Below are 15,402 nucleotides of genomic sequence, written 5' to 3' on the forward strand. Positions count from 1 at the left end.
AGAAACAGGTCAACAGGACAGGGAGAGTAGCTGGCATGGAGGTGAATAAGAAAATGAGTAAATATTGATGGTTAATAGGGCTGGGCGGTAAATCGATATTAAGAGTTATACCAAAATATTCTAGAAAGAGAAATGTAGTTGAGACAGTAACGCCATACGGATATATATTATATCTTTTGATGTTGCTTTAACTTATGCCCACTATTTGGTTGGTTGATAAAGAGCAAGATGTAGTTCTTTCGAAAAATTCTGTAATTTGGATGTTTTCGGATTGCAGATGAAGAGCAACATGGCACTGTTGCAAAACATGCTGCAAGCAAAGTGCTTCAAAAGGTGGAAGGTTTTGAATTTAATAAAGCCCCTAAATAAATTAGGTTAATGATGATTACTTTAGACATTGAGTTAAAACACTGCACGTTTTGTTTAAAATACCAATACATATAGTATATCACTATTCAGCCTAAAAATACCAGAATATGAGTTTTGGTCCATATCGCCGAGCTTTAAAGGTTAAGACCAAATAATGACATTACAACAGTCTGATCCTAAAGTTATTGAGATATAACTCTAAATCTGGCTTCAAACGGAACCATTTTTCGCCAGCAACCTCTGGTCCCTTCTCCCAAAGTCTTTTGGTGAAACTTGGCAGCCTTGGCAGAAATATCTCAAAAGAGTTTTTACCCTTGGCTTAGGTGGATCAAAAAAGCAATGGAATCAGATTTAGTGAACTGATAACACACAAGAAGCACGTGACTTCAACATCCACCGAAGCTTCTGCTCTCCTCATCGCTCCACACAGATCAAATGTGAATCAAATTCTTTCCTCACATTAATACATGAAACACAGAGAAATGCCATATTCCTGTCTATTGAGTTTTCACCATCGTTCTTCATTATTTGACATCTTGTTGCCAGGACTGTAGTCAAGACCAACTTAATCAAGTCCAAGACCAGGCCCAGTGCAGACCAAATCAAGTCCTGTTCAAGATTATAGTAGTGTCCAATGCTAATGTTGTGATTAAGGAGTTGGAAAGAAATGGTTTACCTATAAAGAAGAATATTCTACCTTCTAACATTAACTTAACTAATCTAATGCTTAATAATGGTCGGATTAGCCAATCAGGCAACTTTCTGTACAACTGACCGTGAATCAACAGCCAGGAAACACCTGACTAATAGCCGAGCTGGAGATCATGACAAGAATAACACTTCAAAAAAGTCCGCACTCACCTACTACAGCCCTGCTTGTTGCGCCCTCTTCTTCTGCAATGGTATAATGGTTTTCCGAATCAAGAATTGTGCAACCTCTTGAAAAATCAACTCCTAATAATACCATTAATGGTAGTGGAGGGAAAACAAAACCAGGTCAATAGGCCTACAAGAGGCTAACATTATTGATCCAGCTAAGAATACACCACGATTAAATACAACAACTTTGAGCTATAGCAAGTTAGATAGCTTCTCTTTTGGTAGCGGACCAAACATGACCTATTTAACAATCAACAAGATGCTTTAAACTGTTAACTGAAAACAGTACTCCCATCTCCTTCAACACCAAGTAATATATTGATGCCCAAGGCTGTCTATCCATCTATTTATGTTGATAAAGAAAATGTATGAAAAGTTTTTAAAGCACAAGCTCTATAGCATGCTGAAAAGCGATGGAAAATAAAGCTCTTCTAATTATTCAGACTAAGTAGAGGTCACAAGTGGAAGTGGGTGGAAGGACTATTATGTGATCCTCCGCCTGCAGGTGAGTATTCTTCATGCGTTTAGAGGGGAAACAGGGCAATGCAAAAGGGCACAGAAAGAATTATAAGCCAAACATCTCACAGTGGAGAGAGAGAGAGAGAGAGGGTGGGAGAAGGTGAAAAAGAGAGAAGGAGAGGATTGTAAGATTGATGTGCGGTTGGAGGAGAGGAAAGACAGAGCGGAGGAGTAGGTGGTTTGGCGGGGCTGTACTTGGGTGCAGGTGGCTGGGGAGGCAGAGAAAGTGTGAATCCATGGGATATTAGATGTCCTGACCTGGCCAGTGGAGGGCATGAGGATGGATTGGCCACTACGGACCAACTGAGAAAGAAAGAACAAGGGAGTGGGAGAGATGGGGTGATGGAGGTGTGGAGAAAAAGAAGGGAGTAAGGAGAATATCAATGGCCAGACAGAGACACGTATGGATTTCTCTTCCGTCTCTTCAGAGCCTAACTTTACAGCGGCGCAGGAGTGGATCGAATTGGGAGGGAGAGAAAAAGTGCCTGCTGATCCTCCCCAGAGAAATCAACACTTATGCATGAAAAGCTTCTTTGACTGTTAACTTTGTTTCCCTGCTCATTGTTCAATAGGATGCACTTGTTTTTTCATGTCCTTCTGTTTACAAGTCGGCACAATGAAAGCAACATAAGGTGGTGACAGAAAATAATGAATACCACGTAAATGATAAAAAGCAAGTCCATGCCTCACAGTGAACTAATAATAAAAAAGGAAATTTATGAATAAGTGTGGTTATTACAAAGTGCTGCCTTGTGACTATTTGCATAATTCCAATTATTGCACAATGACACAGTTCCTTCCTGATGTGATTTGTGCTGACTGTTAATACCATCAGCATAAACAAAGGAATATCACATTGATTCTTAAGCTGAGTCTATCAATGTATGCATCAGCTTTCACATAACAAAACCGACAGTCGCAGCACAAGACGGAGCTTCTGCTCTTCAGGTTTAAAGAATAGAAAAGACATGACGACAGACTCCATGTGATTCTTTTGTCAGATGCAGTTTTGAAGGTCAATATCGGATCTACAGAGAATTCTGTTTTAGGCCAACATATACTTAATGTCCTTGAAGGAATGGGGAAAAAAACAACATACAATTCCATTATGAGCAAAGCCCATCTGTTGTTGCTTGGCATGCGATGTAAAGCTCTAGAACAGCTTCTCAAGGCTTTAATAAATATAATATAAGATATATATATATTTATATACAAATATAAATATAAACATTAGTTATTGTGTTATACTGGCATATTATATAATCTTATATTGATCACAGGCCCCTGACTTGAATCAAATAAAAATCGTATCATGTTGAACTTTATGATTTCAGCAAATGTCCTATGGTTGTCCGATGAATCGTTTTTATATGAAATCATGATAAAAGTTGTGATTCACACCCCTATAGGATTATCTTTGAAATGTGGGATAACATAGAACTTAAGGGGTCATCCCTATGTTCCCCGGGTCCTATGTTCCCGGTTGCAATACCAGGCAGCAATCTCCGTGCCTGAGCATGGAGGCCAACCAGGAAGTGCCTTGAGCCTGCAATCCACCGAAAATTCCAGCAGGGGGTGCTAAGTTTGGCTGCAAAAAAAATCTGCCCATTCATTTCAGTGCAAAATTTGAAAACTTCTCACTTGATTTATTACTTCAGAATTTTTTTTCAGGACAACACTATGGTCTCAATCATCTTCAAGACAATTTGATGTCAATAGTTCTAATAATGGCCCCATTTAGAAGAAAATAGAAGATAAAGAATCGTATGAATTGGGGCGTGGCTAGCTTTGATTGACAGGTCACTAACAAGGCGAGCCGTCATCAGGAGAGAAGCAGAGCAATGCGTATCCACGGCAACAAGTCAATAAAGTTATGTATAACGTTAGAAAGAAAAGAGGACGTTTACCGATTTGGTCTCATAACTTTGACCCTTTCACTGTATTTTCACTTAATGACAGTTTATTTGAACGTTTTGTTCAGTAAAATGTCTTGTTCAGTGTTTGGTTGGACTAACAGACACTCCAAGGAGTCGCTGCTCAGTTTTCTGAGGTCAGTAACATACATTTTGTTTTTGTTTTTTGCTAGCCAAAACTAACATCCCAGTTAATGCTCCAATTAATGCTAACATGAATTAGCAGCGGCTTCTCTCAGTCAGGTTGAGGTGTAGAGAGGCGTGTAGTCAGTGTCATCAGATCCCTCGCGCTCCTCCACAGTCCAGATATGGTCTGCTCCGCGTATTGGAAACAAGATGGCGACGCAAGATGGCGATGCAAGATGGTGACGAGTGTAACGCTGAACTTGAGGCTTCCAATGGGCCACAAACCAATGGGTGACGTCACAGTGACTACGTCCATTATTTATATACAATCTATGAGCAATACATACCGGACCCTTTTTCTGAAAAAGGGTCCTATGATCCCCACTGTTGCAGGGTTAGGGTTAGGGTTAGCTTGAGACCTGCAGGTTTGCCACCCCTGACCTAATCTTTCCTCGTCTTGGCCTATTTGCATATGCGCGTCAAACAGCCCGTAGGCCTACATAGGCCCATTTGCATTGGAATTTGGCAGTAATGGTGGAAAAAGTAACAGACCGGGGAACATAGGACCCTTTTTGGGGAAAAAGGGTCCTATGTTCCCCAGTCTCATACAAAGAGGGGGAACATAGGACCCGGGGAACATAGACACGCTCCCGAATTTAATACAATACAATCTTGTGACTGGGTCAATGGAGAAGCTACGTCACAAAATGACTTGACAGTTAAGTAAAAATAACAGTCAAGTTAAAATAAAACTTAAACATAAACATAAACTTTGACTTGAAAAACATTGACTTTTCATTGCACATTTCTTTGCAGTTATGTTTACGGACTTTGTTGCTCACTATACTACCTAATGTGACTTCCTCCTTTCATCGGATCATAATAACTACGACCAGCAGAGATCGCCACATAACAAAAAATGTTAATATGTGCAGGGTTGGGGACTAACAGAGTAACTGTATTCTGTTACAGTTTAAATTGGTGCTATTCTGAATTCTGCTATTGTCTTTAAAATAGATTACTTTATAACCTCCATCAGTGAAGGTATGTTTACGGTTATGTTTGTTTGTTTGTGTGGCTGGATTATGTATTAAAACTTCATGAAAATGAGTAGAAGGGTGTAGCTTGGGCAAAGAAAACAATCCATTACATTTTGAATTTAAATTTGAATCACAAAACTGATATGCTAATTATTTTGCACTCTCATTAACATTGAAAGGGCACGGCCTTGGCAGAGACCTGTTATTTCTGAGTGCCCATCTAATTTGTTTTTGTTTTATTTGCTCTGAAATTCATATGAGGCATGTATTTTCCAAGAACAGATTTTTCTTTAAAGTGCAACAATTTGTGCACGCACAGAGCACCTGCCACATAACAATGGCAGAGGAGACTCACAGTCAGTCCGGAAACTCTCAGAAATGTTTTAAAGGAAAATATAACACCAAGTATTCCAAAAGTAATCCAAAGGATTCAGAATACATAACATGGACTTTGTTACAATTACATTTGTATTCAATAGGCTTATGTGAAATATGTTTCAAGAAGTTACCCTTCCAACACTGAAAATGGGTCCTAATAAGCTGCTTGCACAAATTATATTTACAGCTTTTTTTGGGTGAGGATGGTCTCAGATGCAACTCCAGAACGACTTTTAACCTTATATTTTTTCTCAGTTGCTGTTTCAAAGGTCAACAATGATCTCTGAAATCTGGAATAATTAAGTAGCTAAGTTAGTTTATCGGTTACAGGTCAGTCTGCCAAAATCATTCACATAGTTTGGTTTTATGAGCTAAGATTTCAAGATACTGTATCTATAACTGAACATTTTCTGGCGTCCCAGTGGGTGCTCAAAGTTTTTTTTTTAAATCCATTTGAATACTTAAACTAGAACAAGGCCTGAACATGGTTCTTTTGGATAATGGATGTGGCTATTTCTTGGACAGTAATTCAGAAGGGGTGAATATCTCAAAACCCCAGAAATAAAATGAAAACCATCTGCATACCACTGGGGGTAAATGGGAATAATTTTTCTTGTGATTTGGTGAAATGACCCTTTAAGTTGTACATACAGGATAGAATAGAGCAGGATAGATCAGAATATAGTGGTGGCCTTTGATCCCCTACAGGGGGATCGCCTGTGAAGAAGATAATGAGTAAATCAATAAGGCTGGTTGTAAAACTCAAGTTCAGTCATGCCTGCTCAGTTGGGGGTAAGCTGTGTCTTACCGTCAGCCCTCCAGCATCAGCTGAAACATAACTGCAATGTGTTACATGTGCATGTGTTAGTGTGAGTTATCGCAGCGTGTGTCACTGTGCGCATCCAAATACGTGTGTGTATTTCCAGGAGGGGATATGGAAGGCAGAGAGATGAGAGGAACGGGTATATGCGAATGCTTCACCTGTCACATCCCTGCTTAAATACATGCCGTCTTGTGTGACAGGGACAGAGGTAGAGAGGAGGATTCAAATGAAGCCTCAGAGCTCTACTGTGCTAGTCTTGCATGCATAAGGCGGCTATTTTTCCTTACTGTGGATGCCGAGTGTAAAAACAATGCTGAACTGTGATTCCAGCCTTAAAGTATTAGTAGCTGTTCGGCTTTCTGGAAAATACACTTATTCAATACCACTTTCTTTAGATCTTTATGGTAAATATGAAGCTGCAGCTTAGCATAAAGACTGGGAGCAGAATCTGTCAACAACAAAATATGAAAGGGATCATGTACAGTGAGTGGGTTATTATTGCAAAATAAACCCCTGTGTCACCCTGTCTGCGTCCTTTTTGAAATAATAACCCACTTGCTGTACATTAGGCCTCTTATTTCACGGCTACTTATGAAATAAATCAATAATTTGACACAAAATATTGATTTAAAAAATGATTTTCTCTAGCTGAAAATGATTTTATTGCTTCTTCGGTTTTGTTTATCTCTGTGTTGTTCAGCTCTTTGTATCTTTCTATCTCCTGCATTGTTTTTTTGTTTTATCGTTTTTCTTCTTCTTTTTTTAGCCATTAACCATGAATCTAAAGTTTCATGCTCTCCAAATAAAAATAATTAAAATCCATATTGTCTCACATTAGTGTAATGAAAGGCTGAAGTTGTTTGCCACAGATAACGTTAAATTTACCAGACTTTTTGTTTTTTTCCTCCATGGATTGATATGATTAGACATTGTCCTCCAAAATCTATATTCAGAACTTCATCCATAGCAATGGTCTGCTATTAAGAAATAACAGCCTGTAGAAAGCTGTAATTTTCCAATCAGTATCAAGTATTCAACAAAGCTGTGTAATAAAACATGGCAATTTTAGAGCTTTCAGTGTGCTAGTGGGTGTATTTTCTTGTTTTTGGACAGAGACAAGCTAGCTGCTTTTCTGCTCATTGTCAAGGGGGATGTTAATGCTAAGCTAGCTGCCCTCTGGCTGTGGTTTCATATTTTATGGATAGCTATGAAAGTGGTATCCCCTCAATCACCTCATCAAACTCTCAGCAAGAAAGCAAATGAGGACATTCCCCAAATTATAGCTTTAAATATATAATTGAAATGCATAATTAATGTTTTCAGTATAGTTTGTTTGTTTGTCAGCAGGATTATAGAAAAACTAAAGGTCTGATTTTCATTAAATTTGATAAAAGGGTTAAGCATGGACCAAGGAAGAACCCATTACATTTTGGATCACATGGCGGATACACAATTATTTTTTCATTTTTGTTCATACTGGGACATTTGTGCTGCATTCATGTGCTTAAAAAGAATCTGAAAACTGAGTTCCCTGATTGGCTCTCCTGATCTGTTTCCTTTGTTGCGCTTTGTTGTCATGCAAATACTGTAAACAGCTATCAACATGTTGGTAACACACAATAGAGCATTAGTGCTGCATTCACTTGCATTCACTTCAGAATAATCCCAAAAATTAGTTTCCAAATCATATTTCATGGATCACCGGATCTTAGAAATATAAAGTAAAATATAAAAACAATAAAATTTGATGTCTGGGGCAATGGGACCATCCAAGCAGCATGTGAATGCACCATTAGCCTTGGTGGACATCTGCACTGTAAGAGCTCTTCTGGTTTGTTTTGTCTTCGATGGTGCTTTGAAAAAAAAAAATCTGTTTTTTTACAACTTCTCAGCAAACCTTGGTTTGTGTGCATTAGATTAGCAGCCCAGGTTTGTCCTGAAACACACTTTATCTGCTGTAACATGCGTCATCAAGCTTAAAGCACTCCTAAGCAGCATACCCTGCGCTGCAAATCGAACACAATCATTTGCTGAGACTCTTATCAGCGAGAGGTCAGGGAGGGAACGGAGGTGTAGTGCAAACATACTGTTCGACCCTTTTTATACCAAGAAAACCACGCAATCATTTCAGCAGGTGCACGTAATACGAAAACAAGAATTATAACAATTTGGCATAATTGGTCATGTAACTCGAACAGGTCATGTACGTGCTTCACGCAGCCAAAGCAATGATTTACTGTGTTAAGCTCTTAATTATCAGCAAACAAGAGAAGTGAGCAGATACAAAATGCATGGCACAGAAATACTTCAGGTGCTTTAGAGACTGTATGTTTTGCCACAAAGAGACTGTATAAATTTTAAAAAACCGAAGACATGTTACCATGCATCACAATAGCCTACCTAAGCTTAAGCCTGAAGGAGCAATGTACTGTAGCTACACGGATGATTGCTTGTGCGTTTAATATTTTTCTGATCATTAAGTCTGTTTGATATTTCATTTATATTAAATAAAGATTACTAAAACGCTGTTCCGATCCCCTGAAGGCCACTGCATTGTGTTTTTCACATAAAGAATATTTGATTATGTTTTGATTATGGTTGCGCTGTTTTCTAGTTTATTTTATCCATTTGAAGCATTTTATGCCTTGTATCAAAATATGTCCTGACATCCACTACTCTTCCCATCGCTGCTCATAACCAGCCCATAAAAAATGCATCCCAGACCACGATTTCTACTTTTGACCCATTTTACATCAGGCGATGGAACGTGAGCGGACTGCGCGAGGCGGCCATACGTTTATTCTCCTTATCTGTTCACATCAAAGAGGTGTCCAGTAAGAATACTTTCAGGACGTTAATATTTCACAGTCTCTCAACTCCTGTAATGGCCATTGTGCTGGGAGAGAGGAGAGGAGAGCAGACCTTGGGCTAGTTATATATTCAGGACAGAGCTTCACTCTAATCCACATACACTCCAGCTCTGTCCCCCATGTGTGCCCTGCCCTTAAGAAGACAAACAATGGATATCCTTCACTCTCCTCTAGATCACCTCTTTCAACACATTATCCTTCATCTATTGGCCATACTCCCCCTCTTTTCTCATCTTTTCAACATACACATTTATCTGTATGTCTTCATGTAGAGCAGAGAGACCCGTCGATACACAAAAACGTGCAAAAACACCCACGTGAAAAAAGAGATTTCATGCAAAAAATAAAAAAGCCCCTGGATCACTTTCTGTTTGTGTAAGAGGGATTTTTAGTTAAGCCCAATTTAACAGTCAGTGAGTTTAAGCAAAGGTGCTCCACACTTTCTATTCTGCAGCATAAACACTCAATATATGCTAAGCCTCATTCTCTTGGTGTGCATAATGCTGCCTGGATCTCACCAAGCTCCCGTGGACCCGCACACATGGCCCCATCCTCCTTACTCCTTCTGCCAATAGCTGCCAAGGAAAATCAATATGTCAATACACATCGCAAATGTTGGGTCTTGACTTTGCAAGGTAATGTCTGCTTGTCTCTGCAATTTTGCTCTGTGCGCGAAAAAAAGAAGAAGAAAAAGACTGCTCCTTCACTCTCCCACGGACACTGGCTGAAGAAAAACATAAACATCACTGGGTTCAATGTTGTTTTCTGGCCTCGAACATGACAGGGACATTCTCTAAACTCACTCTGTTCATCCTTCACATTTCTCATCAGAGACCGCTGTGCACAAAACTTCAGAATTTCTTTGCTGGGTTTTTTTTTGTCTGACACCCACGGAGCATGTGATTGGGAATAGAGGGAAGCAGGAGTATCCATCTAGCCGTTTGCAGATTTCTCACTCTTTCACTACTTGAAGAAAAAGAGAAAAATTGGGGCTGATTTTAAATGGAAACCACAACCCTGAAAACCACAGTGCTGTATCCAGGCTTCATCCCAAGGCCCCACAGTATTTAAGCATGGTGCTGAGAGGAGTGGGAGGAGAAAAGAGCGAGGAGGAGAAGCCGGGCTCAGCGCTAAGAGCCCAGAGACCCCTCCTGTCTCTCCGAGAGATCGGTTCTACTCTAAAAACTCTATCTACACTTAATCCTGTCTCATGGGGACACACACCCACACATGCACATACAAATGTAAGCACGCAAACACACGTGCGGCTGAATTATGCATTCACACACAATGAGTGCATATTGCACATAATCACAGCAGCTGCAGGAGCTATCCTCTGTGGTAGGACTTGCACTGATGAGTTTAGAAGACAGCTAAATGAGAAATAATTATATTTTTTCACACTTAAGACCATTTTCTTATTATGCACTAGTTCCAACACGCATATCACAGTTGAGTTGGCTAAGGGGCTGATCGCTTGCCAAAAGCACATGTTGAAAAGAGTCTTTTGCAAAACATATGAACCTGCTCCCAGTAGAGTTCTCGCGCAGTACAAAGTGTGTGACAGATGAGTAAAGCTGGAACATTCTGAAACATCTTCAAAAGTGAGGCTGCCCTACCTTTAAATCTGAATATGCATGAGATTTCAAATTAGCAAACACTTTTTTTTTCTTTTTTTTTTTGCATTTCAAATAAACACATGCTGCCTCTTCAGTTGTCACATACCATGCTTGTATCTGACAATAAGCAGCTCACGAAAACTTTCAAGCACACTCGGTTTTCATTTTTATTTAGATATAATTTTCTATCATCAATCACGACGAGCAGTCTGATCTGAGTTTTTTTTGAGAGAAGTTTCATGAATAAGGGCACTAGGGAGAGACCAAACAACCCTGTCAGACACCAGCAGTGTCTGAAACCCATCAAGGTTGCTTTCTCTCCAGGGATTGTTAGTCGCAGCCACTCTCACTGTCTTGTTGTGTTTTGATCCAGGCTTAGCCCGCAACAGCTTTTTGGATGATCAGTGATTTCGCTGCAAAAGGTGACTCATGAATAATAATGTTTTCAAGTGAGGTAAATTAATTCTTTGGCGCTGTGTCAATACCTACACTTGGAATAAACACAACGTTGACATGTCTCCAATTTTTAGGTGAATTTGCCATGAAGGAAACTGCTGTAGCTGTTAAAATGATTGCTGGCTGCTCCTTTTGATGCTGCCATTATCACTACTGACCACAGTAATGTTCTTCACACGGGCCTACTTCAAGTGGCAACATCTGGGCCTGAAAAGTGAAGCCAGTGCAGAAGTGCCTTAAACCTGCATTATTTCTAATGGCGAGCAGGGGGCAACTCTACTGCTTGTAAAAAGAAGTCATATTGTATAGAAGTCTATGAGAAAATGACCCTACCTTATTTGATTTATTACACCAGTGAACATTTTCCTAATTAGTTTATGCTTGCATCGATAATCGATAATCGATAATTGATTAATGGTCTTAAGAATTTGGTCATTACGTGGAATTTTTAATCGATCTGTGTATTGTTTAATTTTGATTTTATTTCTGACTGTGTATCAGTATCACTGAACTGAAACACGCTGAGCGTTCAGTTCTGTGGCTGTACGTCAATAAGCCAATGAGCTGAGAATTAAGTTGGATAAAGCTACAGTTTGCAAAGTAAACGCTGAAATAACTATTAAAAATCACACAGAAATACAAGAGGATTAATTTGAGCAAAACTAGCTTACTGTATCAAACCTTGCTAGCATGAATTACTCCCTATAATTTTATCCAAAACTTTTTAAAACACAAAACACATTTAAATATGAAGATTACTGTGAGAAATAACAGCTAAAGCTAAAACATAAAACATTGAACTCCTTGCCGTTATCTTTACAGTTTAATCTCAGTTAACAGGAATTCTCTTTTCGTCTTTTCAAAACTAGGCTTTTTCATAGTACTGTATATATATTTTTTTATTTTGCCCATAGGCTTGCAGGGATTAATTGATCATTAATGTTATAGATAATAGATTTGGCAGGTTTCTTCCAAACTTTCCATAATTCAACATGATTGACATTTTGTTATCTATGGTTGCCTTGTGAATGATAAATTGTTGCCATGGCGACACGTCTGTCAGAAAAGATGCATATCAATGTGTATTCATGGCATTCAGTTGTCCTAACAGACACTCTGAGAAGTCAGCTGTTCATTCTCCCAGCAAGTACATTTTTTTATAGCCTGTTCCCTGCTAGTCACAATTAGGGATGTCACGATTACCCTTTTTCACGGGTAATCGCGGTATTAAATGTTTCGATTAGTTAATTGTAACGTCTCCTAAATACTGCCAATTTCCAGAAAAAATTATGCTGGAACCATGTTGGTACATCAGCGCAACTCACCCGGAACGAAAATAAAGTTACACAACAATCGCGTGTCACCACTTGTGTTGCTTTGTTTTTGGTCAATGCAGCCACAGACAGCGGTGACAGGAGGTAAAGCCTGGAAGAGGAAGAGCTATTCACTCTGAAAAAAGGTGTCAAATCATCCGTGTGGGAATGTTTTGGCTACCCAAAAAATGACCAAGGTGTCATTCTTGAAGACGGTCTGCCCAGGTGTAAAACATGCCACAAAAAAAAGTTGCCGTTAAAACAGGTAATACATCAAACATGTTTCAACACCTGTGGGTTAAACTCTGCGTCTTCGGGGGCTAAAACATAAAACACTGAACTCTTTGACGTTATCTTTACAGTATATATAATATATATATATATATATATATATATATATAGATGTGATATATATTTTATTTTGCCCATTTATGCATGCAGCGATCAATCGATTAATTGATCGTTAACGTTATAGATAATCCAGTTGGCAGGTTTCTTCCAAACTCCCATCCCTAGTTGCAATAGGTAGTTTCAAGTTTTCTTCATTTCAACATGATTGACGTTTTGTTTTCTATGGTAGGGTGTGGCTACCTTGTAAATTGACAGGTTGCTACCATGGTGTCATGTCAGTCAGAAAAGATGCATATCAATGTGTATTCATGGCATTATGTACATTTAAATAGTCCAATAACTTGTTTTGGGGTGTCTGAGTTTTTTGTTTAAGAACTTTTAATCATTTACAGTGTTTTTCAGTTCATGAAATTTTGTTTTAAGCCTGTTTTCCGCTATTCAGAATTAACATCCCTAATAATGTCAGAGTTAACGTGAATTTACGCGAGCATTAACTGGTAACCTAGCATGCTGTTAAACTGTGTATTCTCCCGATCTCCACCTTCGCCTGACAAAATGCTCAAGTTTGACACCAAAAAAAAAGATGCCAAAAGCTATCAATAGTACAAAACACAATCTGTACTAGATGGATGATAGCTGTGGCTCAGTTGGCAGAGCAGTCGCCCACTGATCAGAAAAGTGCGGCTTGGTCTGAGAGACCTTTTTCAACAGTAAGGAGTTAAAAATTCACTCTGGCTCTAGGCCATGTAAAGCTTTGTAAGTTATGAATAAGATTTGAAAATGCATTCTAGTGGGGTGAGAAAGGCGTTTGGTCTTCATCAGAAGTCTGACTGCAGAGTTCTGCACAGTCTGAAGTTCAGCTACATCCCAGGCACTAAGGCAGGTAAACACAGAATTACAACAGTCATGGATTGATTGTTACCGGGCACAAGTCCAGGGGCCCAAAGTGTCCGGAGCCCACCTGGCCTACACCTGTGTGTGTCACTCAAAGGGTCATATAGCAGCCAACAACAAGCCACAAGATGCAAAAGAAATAAACCACAAAGAGACACAAAAAGACATCAAGAAATAATGCAAAGACGCATAAAGAGACTCATAATGACTATTAAATAGGGCAAAACAACCACAAAGAGACACAAAGTAACTAAAAAGAGACAAAAAAAAAATCCCAGACAGAGACACAAAACTCCTACCTCTACCTCTCCAAACTGCACCTATAAATTGTTTGAGCTTGTCATTGTGTTACATTGTGTTATTGTCCTCATGTTTTGTTGAATCAAATCTTAGTTTGCAGCTTATTGATTGAATTGCAGAGATAGTTGTGCCAACAAAAAAAAAGGACTGAACTTTCTTTACAAGTTCTGTCTGCAGTTTTGCTTTCGTAATATTCAACAATCATTGAAATAACACCCACAATAATCACATTCCAAAGAAATGCCTCACTCTGTCAAGGCGTTGATTTGTGAATGTCAAAATGTCTGGCATTGTGGTGGAAACAAAACTATTAAACTCTACAATGAAGTAAACCTTGGGAACTTTGCACAACTCTTCCAGGTAGTGCAGCTACAGGCATGCAAATGCTAGGCCTCACCCGGCGATGAAGCGGGGATTTATTCTGCCATTGCAGGGTATTTTATACTGTATAATTTTCTAAAGTTTGTCTAAGTCGCATTATTAATTCACATTATACAGAAATGGCTTGGCAACTTTTACTTTGTGCCGCACAGCCAAGTAGACGAGGAGCACTGCTCCAACCCTATTAGATTCTCCCAGTGTGAAAATAAAAGTCAAATTCCACAATTTCCTCCAGGCTCATATTTCTTAAAGTAATTTGACACTATTTAATCAGAGATGTGTAAAATTGGTCTTTCCACCACTGGATTCCGCTTATTGCTCTCAGGTAAGGACAAACTAATTAATCTATAATCCATGACAGGCTCTAATTTATTGAGATGAAGTCACAAAACCATTTCCCTCCTCTTTGCCAATATCCACCATCCAGAGTAAAGTGTCAACTAGAGAGAAACACTGCGACGGATACGGAGAGAAGAGTAACCAGTAATATACTGTTGGCACGATTTACCTCTTTCGCTTAGTAAACCCTTGATAATTACTCATATTTCGGATTATAGCTCAGCTGTTCTAATGCTTCTCTGCTTTTGTATACTTTTATAATTGTACTGTTTTTATTTTTTTCATCAGATGCTAGGTGGTTACCAATGTTTCCCCTCACATCCAGAACCACCTGAATATTCCTTTAGGCCCTGGGGCTATGGACATTTCGGAGGTCCTTCCTCTCCTTCATTATAAGCTAGGGCAACATTAATTCAGCAACCCCCACCAATGGACAGCGACAAATAGTAAATGGAGTGCAGCCCTAATCAGTAAACAGAATATGAAACTCATCAATATGAAACAACATGTAAACAATAAGCCATGACAAAGCTTATCAGCTGAGTGGGCCTGTGTGCACCGTGGCAACACAAGAATATCAGTCTTTACAAATAAAAACCTGTAAACATCATGAGCAAAGAACGGAAATATAAACTGGTTAAGCAGCAGCTATCGTCTTAACTTCTGAAGTGCCTTCCTGTGAGTGTAACTAAATCGGCCACAATCATATTATTTGTAAGGTTTTTGTAAAGTTATTTTCCTGAATTTCCATCCAGCTTCTGGGTGTTGAAAGAAAAATGTTTTTTTGTGTGTTTGTTGTCAGCGAGTAGAATAAAACATCTCCATACTGTTG

The 15,402-nt window shown here is 39.0% G+C and overlaps 1 long non-coding RNA gene across 2 annotated transcripts in view; it reads right to left on the minus strand.

The window, feature by feature from the left end:
- LOC131981993 (uncharacterized) overlaps positions 1–15,402 on the minus strand; it is a 49,123-nt gene that overhangs the window by 21,275 nt on the left and 12,446 nt on the right. Inside the window, exon 3 of one of the 2 annotated variants that reach the window (XR_009395332.1) lies at positions 13,352–13,530. The exons of the other annotated variant lie outside the window; for it this stretch is intronic. This is a non-coding gene — a long non-coding RNA (uncharacterized LOC131981993). Of the gene's footprint in view, positions 1–13,351; positions 13,531–15,402 lie in introns of those variants that run through there. 2 annotated transcript variants of the gene reach the window in all.

The sequence above is a fragment of the Centropristis striata genome, chromosome 12, assembly GCF_030273125.1.
Source record: "Centropristis striata isolate RG_2023a ecotype Rhode Island chromosome 12, C.striata_1.0, whole genome shotgun sequence".
Taxonomy (NCBI): Eukaryota; Metazoa; Chordata; class Actinopteri; order Perciformes; family Serranidae; genus Centropristis; species Centropristis striata.